Raw genomic sequence first — 11,890 nt, forward strand, 5'->3', positions numbered from 1 at the left:
GGAGAAGGAAATGGCAACCCACTCCAGTGTTCTTGCCTGGAGAATCCCAGGGACGGCGGAGCCTGGTGGGCTGCCATCCATGGGGTCGCACAGAGTCGGACACGACTGAAGCGACTTAGCAGCAGCAGAAGCATGATATTTTCCTTATGACTATTTCTTTTTCATTGCTGTGAGGAATTTGGGTTAGAGTAGAATTCTTCTGAGTTGTTCAAACTGATGGAAGTTTCCTTCTTTGCCCCTTTTACTGAGCTAGACTGTTCTAAATCTGGCTCCTGTTTGGGGTTCTTTGAGGCAAATTGCCTATGCCCCCATAGCTAGGCCTGCAGAATTAGGTCTCCAGCTAAACCTTGGGAAAAGTCAGTTTTATTTCCTGACAGTTTCCAGCATCAAACTCCTATGGTCAGTTCTAGCTAAAGCCTAAAGGGCCAGCATTCTCTGCACTGGGACTTTCTGGGCCTTGCTAGCAGTCATTAATTCTTGTTAGTCTTCCTGAGGTCACCTACCTCAGTACTGAGAAGAGCCCCTGGCTAGTCTGTAGGAGTCTTATATTCCTCCAGCGCTCTTCTCTTTGGCCATCTCTTTGATCTCTTGGCCGCTATAGCTCTGGGAGAGGAGCATGAGTGAGGAGCATGAGTGAGGAGCCCAGGGAGCTGGGACTGCTCTGCTCATGGGGGAGGCTGCAGTAGTCAGAGTCACTTGGGGCCTGATTTGGAAGTGGGGGTGCAGAAAAATTTCCAGGACTAGCACAAAGAACATTGCAAAATCTGACAAATAAGCTCAACCTAGGGTTTCTCAACCTCAGACATATAAATGTGTGCCCAGTGGGGCATTAATGTTCATGTGTGTCCATGCATGCATCACCCTCATGCTCTCTCTATAAAGTCTAACATTCCCTTTCCCTTTGGAGTTACTCCAAAATCTATGCACTTGAGGTATGCTATATTTTTTCTGCACGCATTTATCACATGGCCCTATAAGAGAAATTAGAGCCATAAGGCAGGACCTCTTTAGTTTTCTTGAGTCCCCACTTAGAAATGTATTTCTTTGTCCCTTCTTTAGATTTAATGGTAGAGGTAATGCTTTTAATCCAAGACTAACACCTGTACTTGGACTTTAACTCTGATCCCCTTCTGAGCCTCTGGGTCCTTCTCCTTCAGGTATGCTAATTATCCATTTTTAATCATCAATTTCCTTCTTTTACTCATTTGTACCAAGAATATAAATATATTAAAATAGTTCCCATATTTAAAAATATCTAACTGACCCCATGTTTCACTGCAGCCACTGATTCTACATTGCCTTACTCTACTTGTCTCACAGCCACTTCTCAAAGTCTGACTTAACTATACTACTTTTCAAGCTTTTCTTACTCCTTATCCCTCAACATGCTGGCTTCTGCACCCACCATTCCTTTCCCTTTCTGTTTCTAGTGACTTATAAAACCAGTATTAATTTTCCTCCTGATACTGTGATGCAAGAATCTCCCATTTCAGTCCTCATATTCTACATGATTGGACTCTGGACTCTACATAGCTAAGAAAAAGTTGGGAAGAGGAAGTTATTATTCTTGAGCCATCAGGAAAATAGTCCCTATATAAGTGTATCTTTGGAAGGAGTCTGGAATTCTTCCTCAATAGGACCAGATCAGGAGGACTGGTGGTTTCTCTTAGTGATAGACTTTACTTCTGCATAGGGTGTAGGACAATAACTGTAAATAGGTAATTAAAAGTATTTATATTTTATATAAGTAACATAAAGGTATAAATAATCAATTCACATTGACCAAAGATCAGACTTAGCAGCATTATATATAGCATTAGTATTAACTTACATATTAATACATATACCACCCTTTCCATTTTTTTAGAAACACTGGCAGATTTTATTTTCTTGGGTTCCAAAATCACTGCAGACAGTGACTGCAGCCGTGAAATTAAAAGATGCTTGCTCCTTGGAAGAAAAGCTTTGACAAACCTAGACGTGTGTTAAAAAGCAGAGACAACACTTTGCCAACAAAAGTCTATATGGTAAAAGCTATAGTTGTTCCCATAGTCATGTATGGATGTGAGAGTTGGACCATAAGGAAGCCTGAGTGCCGAAGAATTGATGCTTTCGAATTGTGGTGCTGGAGAAGACTCTTGAGAGTCCATTGGATAGCAAGGAGATCAAACCCATTAATCCTAAAGGAAATCAATCCTGAATATTCATTGGAAGGACTGATGCTGAAGCTGAAGCTCATATTTTGGCCACCTGATTAGAAGAGCCATTGAAAAAGACCCTGATGCTGGGAAAGATTGAAGGCAGGAGGAGAAGGGAATGACAGAGGATGAGATAGTTGGATGGCATCACCGACTTAATGGACATGAGTTTGAGCAAGCTCCAGGAGATAGTGAAGGGCAAGTGTGGTGCAGTCCATGGGGTTTCAAAGAGTTGTATGCGACTTAGCAACGGAACAACAAGATACCACCTTTTTCACAAAACTGTGGCTATATTCTGTTTAGCACCATTGAAGGGAAGTGACAGCAATTGGAGTTTATAGCAGATTTAAGAAGGATCTTATATAAGCAAGGAGTTGATAAATTATGGTTTGCAGGCCAAGTGTAGCTTACCTGTCTGTTTTTAAGAAAACAAAGTTTTATTAGAACACAGCTATGCTAACCTACTTACAATCTGTGGATGCTTTCATACATGGCAGAGTTGAATAGTTACAACAGAGACTGTACATACGACCTACTAAACCCAAAACTTTTGCTATCTGGCACTTTAAAGAAAAAAATTATCTTACCTTTACTGTATGCCACACTTAGGAGCTCAACAAAATTTACACTGAGTCTTTATGGAACCATTGGGTGTTCCAGATATCGAGTCTGAGAACATACACACCACTAAAACGATTACTGCAGAGACAGAGGATCCTGCTCCTGAACAAGAGGACAATCGTCCTATCATATTTTAAGTGTTCACCTAATAATCCAGCTTATCTGGTTTGTTATAGTTTCCTACAATTTGCTGCTGCTGCTGCTAAGTTGCTTCAGTCGTGTCCGACTCTGCGACCCCATAGACGGCAGCCCACCAGGCTCTGCCGTCCCTGGGATTCTCCAGGCAAGAACACTGGAATGGGTTGCCATTTCCTTCTCCAATGCAGGAAAGTGAAAAGTGAAAGTGATGTCGCTCAGTTGTGTCTGACTCCTGGAGACCCCATGGACTGCAGCCCACCAAGCTCCTCCATCCATGGGATTTTCCAGGCAAGAGTACTGGAGTGGGGTGCCATTGCCTTCTCCATCCTACAATTTAATACACTCTAAAACACTGGAGATAACTATTTTGATGGTTAATAATTATATCATAAATGTGTTACTTTCATTACCATTTTTTTCTTAGGTTCCAGTCCTTCCCTCTGGTATAACTTTATTTCTTGTAGAAATATTTGTTTGTAAGGAAATTCTTTGAGTAAAAATCATGGGTAATATATTCCCTGAGCTTTTACATGTTTGAAAATATTTTTAGCTTTCCAATATTTAAAAATGTATTTTAATACATGTCCATAGTATATAGAGTAAGTTTTCTCCAATTCCTATTCCCCAACTACTTACTTATCCCTTTCTTAGATGCAAGGACTAGTTACCATTTTACTTAAATGAATTTTCAGAGATAAGTCGCTTCAGTCATGTCCGACTCTGTGAGACCCCACAGACAGCAGCTCACCAGGCTCCCCCGTCCCTGGGATTCTCCAGGCAAGAACACTGGAGTGGGTTGTCATTTTCTTCTCCAATGCATGAAAGTGAAAAGTGAAAGTGAAGTCGCTCAGTCGTGTCCGACTCTTAGCGACCCCATGGACTACAGCCTACCAGGCTCCTCCATCCATGGGATTTTCCAGGCAAGAGTACTGGAGTGGGTTGCCATTGCCTTCTCTGAGTCTATGAGTATAGCCTCATGTATCTATGTAAGATTTTCATAAAAAAGATAGCAGAGTCTACACCCCATTTTGCAACTTACTTTTTAATATTATTTGTTATTTATTTTGAAGATCACTTGATATTGGTATATACAGAGCTGCCTCATTTTTCCTTCTTTTTCTTTTTGGACATGTAGTTTATGAGATCTTAGTTCCCTGACCAGGGACTGAACCCATGTTCTGGCAGTGAAAGCACAGAATCATAACCACTGGACTGCCAAGGAATTCCCCAGAGCTGCCTCAATTTTATATGGCTGTCTAGTCATCGTCATATGAAAATACAATTCATTTAACATGTACTTTACAGATGGCAATAGTCAACACCCATTCATTCATTCTCTTAGTATCCATTGAACATCTATTATGGCCAAAGTACTTCTAGGTGCTTGGGAAGACATTAATGAAAAAACAGAGTTCCCTGTCTGTATAGAGAAATGTTTTGATGGTTATGCTTATAATTTTCTTTGCATGCTTGTGAGGATATTTGTAAGATTAATTCTCTAAATGTCCATTGACAGATAAATGGATAAAGAAGATATGGTGTGTGTGTATTTTATATATAGATATAGATAAAATGGAATATTACTCAGCCACAAAAATAATGCCATTTGTAGCTACTATGGATATATCATACTGAGTGAAGCATTAATAAGTCAGTAAGAGAAAGACAAAGACATTATATAATATCACTTCTATGTAGAATCTAAAATATGACACAAATTAATTTATCTAGAAAACAGAAACAGACTCACAGACACAGAGAACAAACCTGTGGTTGCCAAGGGGAAGGGGGCATGGGGGACAATTCGATTGGGAGTTTTGTACTAGCAGATTCAATATATAGAATGGATAAACAATAAAATGCTATTGTATAGCACAGGGAATATATATATTTGTTGTTTTTGTTCAGTCACCCAGTCATGTCCGACTCTTTGTGACCCCCATGGACTACAGCACATCAGGCCTCCCTGTCCCTCACCATCTCCTGGAGTTTGCCCAAGTTCATGTTCATTGCATCAGTGATGCCATCCAGCTATCTCATCCTCTGATGCCCTCTTCTCCTTCTACCCTCAATCTTTTCCAGCATAAGGGACTTTTCCAATGAGTCTGTTTGCATCAGATGACCAAAATACTGAAGCTTCAGCTGCAGCATCAATCCTTTCAATGAGTATTCAGGGTTGATTTCCCTTAAGATTGTTTTGATTTTCTTGCTGTCCAAGGAACTTACAGGAGTCTTCTCCAGCACCACAGTTCAAAGGCATCAACTCTTTGGTGTTCTGCCTTTTTTACAGTCCAGCTCTCACAACCAATCATGACCACCAGGAAGACCACAGCCTTGACACACACATGCACATATATTCTCATCTCTAGTGGCTCAGACAGTAAAGAATCTGCCTTCAATGTGGGAGACCCCGATTCAATCCCTGGGTCAGGAAGATCCTCTGGAGAAGGAAATGGCAAGCTACTCCAGTATTCCTGCCTGGAGAATTCCATGGACACAGGAGCCTAGTGGGCTACAATCCATAGAGTTGCAAAGAATTGGATACGACTGAGCAATTAACACACACACACACACACATATATATATGTGTGTGTTATATATATATATGTGTGTTATATATATATATGTGTTATATATATATATATATATAACTGAATCACTTTGTTAAACATCAGAAACTAACAACATTGTAAGTCAGCTATACTTCAATTAAATTTTTTAAAATTAAAATCCTTCCACATTTTTATAGTTTCATTATTTGTCTTTAATTCATGTGGAATTTATTTGGGTGTAAGACAGGAATCTAGGTTCATTTTTAACAGAAAGCTACCAGTTATTCTATATCATATAATGAATAATCCATCTTTAACCTATTGATCTGAATTAGCATCTTTCCAATATTCTAAATTGCCTGTATATCTTTGGGTATGTTTATGGGCTATCTATTCAATATATTCATTCACTAGTGCTACACAATTGGAATGATTGGATCCTTTCATTTTTATATTCTGCAGAACTTTTCCCTTTATTACACTTAGAGTTTTCTATTCTTGTTTTTTTTTTTTTTAACTTTTCCTTTGAATTCTAGAAACAAATAATCTAATTCTAAAAGAAGCTTGTTTCTACTTTTATTGACACCATGCTCCATCCATAAGCTTTTAAGAGAGTTATTAGATCTTCACTATATTGAGTTCTACTACTCAATAATATGATATGCTTTTTCATTGTTTTAATCTTCTTTGAGCCCCTTGATAGAATCTTAAGCTTTTCTTCCAATATTTTTTGAACACTTTAAATTTATTCCTGGGTGTTTTATCTTTTTTTGTTCCTACTGTGATGTTAATTTCTGCCGTTATGTTTTCTAATTAGTTGTTTAGAGATAAGCAAGGATATTGATTTCTGTTTATTAATTTTATATCTAGTTACTTTACTCTTAACAGTTTTCTGTATAAATCTCCCAGATTTTCCAGGTAAACAATCACATCCTTTGCAAAACCCTAAAATTATCCTCTTCTTTCAAGTTTTCATTCTTAATTTCTTGTCAAATTGCATTCTCTTAATACCTCCTGGAGTATTCCATGAATATTTAATATTATATGCATTTTCACAATAGTAGCTATAAAGGGCTCCTTTTCCTGATTCAGGGAAATGTTCTTAGTGTTATCTCAGTAAGTGTGATATCAGCTTTAGAGAGAAATACATAAAACATATATATTTTTAATTCATATATATATTCATATACATACATTTTAAAGAACTTTACTCATATTAAGGAGACTTTATTTTCTTGGGCTCCAAAATCACTGCAGATGATGACTGCAGCCATGAAATTAAAAGACACTTGCTCCTTGGAAGAAAAGCTATGACCAACCTAGACAGATTATTCAAAAGCAGAGACATCACTTTGTCGATAAAGGTCCGTCTAGTCAAAGCTATGGTTTTTCCAGTAGTCATGTATGGATGTGAGAGTTGGACTATAAAGAAAGCTGAGCACTGAAGAATTGATGCTTTTGAACTATGGTGTTGGAGAAGACTCTTGAGAGTCTCTTGGACTGCAAGGAGATCAAACCAGTTAATCCTAAAGGAAATCAGTCCTGAATATTCATTGGAAGGACTGATGCTGAAGCTGAAGCTCCAATACTTTGGCCACCTGATGTGAAGATCTGACTAATTAGAAAAGACCCAGGGTTCAGGATGGGGAACACATGTATACCTGTGGCGGATTCATTTTGATATTTGGCAAAACTAATACAATTATGTAAAGTTTAAAAAATAAAATAAAATTAAAAAAAAAAATAGAAAAGACCCTGATTCTGGGAAAGATTTAAGGTGGGAGGAGAAGGGGATGACAGAGGATGAGATAGTTGGATGGCATCACTGACTTGTTGGACGTAAGTTTGAGCAAGCTCCAGGAGACGGTGAAGGACAGGGAAGGCTGACGTGCTGCAGTCCATGGGGTTGCAAAGAGTTAGACATGACTGAGTGACTGAGCAACAACAAGAGAGCAAATAGAATTGAGAAGCTATGTTGGGAAAATTTAGGTAGAATTAGCTAGAGTTGGACACGACTGAGCGACTTCACTTTCACTTTTCACTTCCATGCATTGGAGAAGGAAATGGCAACCCACTCCAGTCTTCTTGCCTGGAGAATCCCAGGGACGGTGGAGCCTGGTGGGCTGCCATCTCTGGGGTGGCACAGAGTCGGACACGACTGAAGGGACTTAGCAGCAGCAGCAGCAGCAGCTATTGGTATTGGGCAGATGAGTCTGTTTCTCAGATGTAAAGTTGTGAATCAAATTATAGTTTGAGGGAATCTTAAGATCATAGGTGGTAATTTAATTAAGTAAATGAGAATATCCTTCACAATTTCTTCCCTATTCTTACATAAACCAGGGGAATAATTCAGAAGTTGTGCTTCAGATCTTATTTACACAACCTCTTCCTAACTCTAGTTGCAAACTTGCTATTGAGAAATCATACAAATTAGGTTATTTGGCTCTTGACATTGGTTTACCATGGATGTCTCTTCTTCGTTCCTCATTTATTTTGTATCTGGCCCTACCTCCCTGAGCCAAACGAGGGTCAGACTCTTATAATATACTTGCTTGGAAGGGACAAGAGAAATTCTACATGACTTAAATGAAATGTAAAAAAAGCACACAAGAAAACTAGAAGAAAAATTCAGGACACTGATGGTAAGGACTTCTTAACCTTAAAAGCAGAGAAAATTACACAAAAGGAAAGTTATTTGACTACATAACACAAATAAAAATAAAAACATAACAGTAAAACAATACACTTTGAAAGGGTTTGAAGTGAGTTATTGCAAAAATTAACATCCTTCTTATTTAAACACATCATTCAAATAAAAATAATACTGTAAATGCAGTAAGAAACTAAGAAAATGGCATGCTAATAATAAAAGAGGAAATACTGATGTTTAATGTTTGAGAAATGTTGAATATTATTTGTGATGAAAAATAAATGCAAACACAAGAAAGAATTAACATCTTATACCTATCAAATTGGTAAATATTAAAATGATTGTCAACTCTGGCAGATATACATTGCTAAACCCTCTAACATATTGCTGGCTGGACTATAAATTAGTATAAATATTTATGCAAGCAAATTGGTAATATAAATCAAGATCATACTTATAGCAAAAGGACAGGGGAGGGAGTGAGAGTGACAAGATAAGGGATGACAGTTTGAGTATAAAACTTTTTTTAACTAACACAATTCATAATGTATATATGGGAGGCTGGTAGGGCAGTCCACCAGAGATTTTACTGCGTGACAGTCTGTAGTAGGAATTGAAAATAAAGAAGTAGGTAGCAAGCACACCTGGAAGTTTGTGCCAATGACTGCTTCAGTCTCCTAAGGGAAGGGAGATTGATAGATTAGTCAGTCCTTGGACCCATCTCTCAAAGATGCAAATGAGGAAGGGAGTGGTTGCAAGATGCAGATGCTATACCGTTGATGTCCATTTAAGTGATTGCATATCCTTTACTAGGGTTTGGTCTGGGGAAGGATACCCTTCTCATTATACTCATAACCTATATCTAAATAGGTCCATTTTGGAGAGGTACTCTTAAGAATATATAAGGGGCAGGGCACAATGGTGTTATTATTAACTCTTCCTTTATTTGAAGAGTCACTAAGTTGTGTTAATTCTACCTCCTATGTTGAAATTAGATCACTTAAGGAATAACTGTATGTTCTACATGAGGTACAGAACTGGCTGTACTCTGTACAAAAACCCCTTTTTCTTGACAAAATCTGATGACAGCAATTTGTAGAACTGACCCAGAAGGTAATTACTATGGATATATAACCATTATATTTTAGAAGTATACTTCAAAGTTAATTTTTCCTGAAAATATGATTTTTAAAATATTTACATCTTTTAAAGTATTTTTCTTATTTACTCACTACACACTCTCCTACTAATTTTGTAGAATTTATTATATATTTAAGGTTAAAAGTTCATGGTAAAAATAAACAAACCAACAATATCTTTTCAATTTTAAGAAATTAAGAAAACGCCAAAGGGAAAAAAAAATCTTACTTTTGTTTAATGCTTATGAGGGTAAATACAATGATGCATATTAAGTATTTCATTTAAGGAGTCACAGAAGTCAGTCCATCCACTGGGTTTTGAGCTTACTGTCTCCTCACCCATGAATCTTTTGTGACAAGAAATTAATTTATTTGACTGAGTATGTGTCAAAAAAACAATGGACAGTGAGTTCAGGAGGGTTTGGCTGATTGTGACTGTCAGACACCAAGTGAATTAACTGACTTGATGTTCTCAGGGTTGAATGAAAACATTGTTTTGAGACAGCATAGACATTCACTAGGTTATGTCCAAGGAGAGCTCTAGTCTAGTTGCCAGACAGCCAGATTCCATTCCAGATACTCAAAATGTTACCATACCACCAGCACACTTGAAACAATTATTTTCCCTTTGATTGGATTAGGGCAGATTCCTGTCCTAATTTATGTTGTTGCTTTCTGGCAACTTGAAAGTTAGTAACTCAAACCAGGCACATCAATTTTTTTTTGGTTCCCCCAGGTAAGGTGGATGAAGCAACCCTCATTCAGTACAATCTTCAATCAGTGGCTAGTTTTCTCTCACTCTGAAATGCCTTTCACCCTCCCATCTTTTTTTTTTTTTTTTTAATGCTTAGAACACCATACTATTAACACTTTGAAAAGAAGGCAAACAGATTTGGACTCTTGTCTATATTATTCCATCACAGTGCTTATTTCTCAGGCTTCACTTTATTTTCCTATCAAATACAATAAAATAAGCAATCACACACTTAGAGCTCTATTACCCACATGCAAGAGGTTATATTCATCAAATGGCAAATTTCTAAAGTGACCAAGTTACCATTAATGCTCTACAGTCCCTGACTATGCTTTTTCATTGTCTTCAGACCAAAGATAACATGAATCCCCCACATACAGAGGGGCACATTTATTGCTTCAACACTCTATGCAGGGCTATCTGATTCTTGAGGCTGTAGATGAGGAGGTTTAACAAGGATGTGATCACACTGTACTGAATGGAGACCACTTGCTCCAACATGGAGTCCGAGAGAGGGGTCATGTACTTAAATAAGACTGTCCCATAGAATAAAAGCACCCCAGTGAGGTGGGAGGAACATGTAGAGAAGCCTTTGCCTTGACCCCCCGCAGAAGGGATGCTTATGATGGCAGAGATTATTCTAGAATAAGAGAAAAGAATCAGGGGAAATGTCACAAATCCTAACAATGCACATGGCCCAGCAAGAAGGGCCTCATTGGCAGTAGGATCAGGGCAAGACAGAGGGAAGAGTGAAGGCAGCCCACAGCAGAAGTGAGGGATGACACTGGGGCCACAGAAACTAAGTTGTAAGTGAAAAGACTGTTTGGCAGCGAGTTTAGGAATCCCACTGCCCAAGCTTCAGTCAGCTTCCCAACACACAGAGGCCTGTTCACAATCACACTCTAGAGCAGAGGGTGGCAGATGGCAGCACAGTGGTCACAGGCCGTGGCAGAGAGCAGGCAGGCCTCTGTGCTCCCAGAGAGTATGAGGAAGAAACTCGGGGCCATGCAGCCCCACACAGAGATAGTTTTCTTTTGAGTTAACAAGTTCTCCAGCATCTTGGGCATGGTTATTGAAGAAAAGGAAAAATCCAGAAATGACAGGTGACCTAGGAAAACGTACATGGGTGTCTTAAGGTGAGAATCAGTTCTGATCACCAGGATCATCACCAGGTTCCCCATCACAGTCAGGAGGTATATCACCAGGAACAATGCAAAAAGCATGTTCAGGATCTGGGGATTTCTGGAAAATAACATGAAGACAAATTCAGTAATGATGGTGAGATTTTTCATGATTAGAGATGCCCTAAAAAGAAATATAATGCAGTTGAGTTGTTCCAGGTGAATAGGACTGCCTCCCCTGTGAAAAATGTAACTTAACAGCTTAAAGGTATAAATAAAAACTATGAAGTCAAGGAGTTTCCCTCTTTGTCACACTAGGCACCCCCCATCACTACTTCAACTCTGGAGGCATGCAGCCTTCCAAAGTTTATCCCCCATAATTGCTTCTTTAATCTTTAATACTCATTTACTCAGGAAATATTTAATAAGCATCCAAGTACTGGGCACTTTACCAGATCCTAAGGATAGAAAGTTGCACGTGGCATGATTGCTGCCCTTAAAGAAATATAATTTAACAGAGGCAGACAGACACGTAAAGAAGCAAAATAAAGGCTATAATAACATAATGCACAGGATACAGTGCTGGTACAAATGTGAATCAATCATCTCTAGATAACATGGCAAACCTTCAAAGAAGAGGTAAAAATGCTTAAGCCTGACTGAAATTTACTCCACTATGGAGATAAAATGGAAGATGGCATTCCAGGCAGAGGAAAT

The 11,890-nt window shown here is 38.4% G+C and overlaps 1 pseudogene; it reads right to left on the bottom strand.

Annotated features, from left to right (window-relative positions):
* Nucleotides 1–10,397: 10,397 nt before the first annotated feature.
* Nucleotides 10,398–11,344, bottom strand: LOC129650222 (olfactory receptor 8S1-like; annotated as a pseudogene).
* Between the last annotated feature and the right edge of the window lie 546 nt (nt 11,345–11,890).

The sequence above is a fragment of the Bubalus kerabau genome, chromosome 1 (assembly GCF_029407905.1).
Source record: "Bubalus kerabau isolate K-KA32 ecotype Philippines breed swamp buffalo chromosome 1, PCC_UOA_SB_1v2, whole genome shotgun sequence".
Classification (NCBI taxonomy): domain Eukaryota; kingdom Metazoa; phylum Chordata; class Mammalia; order Artiodactyla; family Bovidae; genus Bubalus; species Bubalus kerabau.